This window comes from Periophthalmus magnuspinnatus, chromosome 16 (assembly GCF_009829125.3).
Source record: "Periophthalmus magnuspinnatus isolate fPerMag1 chromosome 16, fPerMag1.2.pri, whole genome shotgun sequence".
NCBI classification, from domain to species: domain Eukaryota; kingdom Metazoa; phylum Chordata; class Actinopteri; order Gobiiformes; family Gobiidae; genus Periophthalmus; species Periophthalmus magnuspinnatus.
Genome location: NC_047141.1, coordinates 5,879,020 through 5,879,301, shown reverse-complemented (window position 1 = coordinate 5,879,301; position 282 = coordinate 5,879,020).

The following is a 282-nucleotide window of genomic DNA, read 5'->3' as shown; positions in this document are numbered from 1 at the left end:
TAAAATCTAAATCTTACATACAGTTCCTTTGATCTTTAATCAGTCCTTGTTATTTGTAAAAGCAATAAGAGACACATTCATCCCAAAAAGTTGTATTCATTGTACTTATTCAAATAAGAATTACTTGTGCCACCATAGTCTTATATATAAACCTGTGGACTGTCACAATTCAAAGGTGCCTGAACTTTGTGTAAATGTGTTGTGTCTCAGTTGTACCAGGAGGGGGCAGGCCTCCCCTCAGAACCCCATGCAGATAGAGAATGCATGAAACACAGATGTTGG